The sequence below is a fragment of the Lissotriton vulgaris genome, chromosome 7 (assembly GCF_964263255.1).
Source record: "Lissotriton vulgaris chromosome 7, aLisVul1.2, whole genome shotgun sequence".
Classification (NCBI taxonomy): Eukaryota; Metazoa; Chordata; class Amphibia; order Caudata; family Salamandridae; genus Lissotriton; species Lissotriton vulgaris.
This window is the reverse complement of record NC_141695.1, coordinates 1,114,039,448-1,114,040,078: the sequence shown is the minus strand read 5'-3', so window position 1 is coordinate 1,114,040,078 and position 631 is coordinate 1,114,039,448.

Sequence of the window (631 nt, the reverse complement as noted above, 5' to 3'; positions counted from 1 at the left end):
ACAAAAGGCTGTTTTTTTCAACAAATTTTCAATTATTCCAATATTTAACAGTTAGTTTCTATAAAGAAACCTTCATGGATTTAGACAAATGACCCCTTTCTGAATTTAGAATTTTGTCTACTTTTCCAAAAATGTATAGCTTTCCTGGACCCATTATTGCTTTCAAACTCATTTCTACCATTAACTAAAAGGAGGTGGAAAGCTCTAAAAATAGCAAAAATAGGCTATGTCCCAGAAAAATGCCAAAACTGTGTGGAAAATGTTGGTTCTCTGACAAAAGACTGTCATTCCCTAAAAGCTGAGAAAATGGAGATTTCAGCCTCACAAATTCTTTTTTGATACCATTTGCAGGGAAAAACCCAGAGGCTTTCCTTTGCAGCCCGTTTTTCTGAAAAAAACTAAAATTTCACTATATTTTGGTTAATTTCTGGGACCCCTCCAAGGGAATCCACAAACCCTGGGCACCTTTAGAATCCACATGATGTTGGAAGAAAAGGACGCAAATTTGGCGTGGATACCTTATGTGGTCAAAAATTTACAGGGGCCTAAGCGCGCACTACCCCAAATCGCCAAAAAAGGGCTCAGCACAGGAGGGGAAAAGGCCTAGCAGCGAAGGGGTTAATTAAAAAAA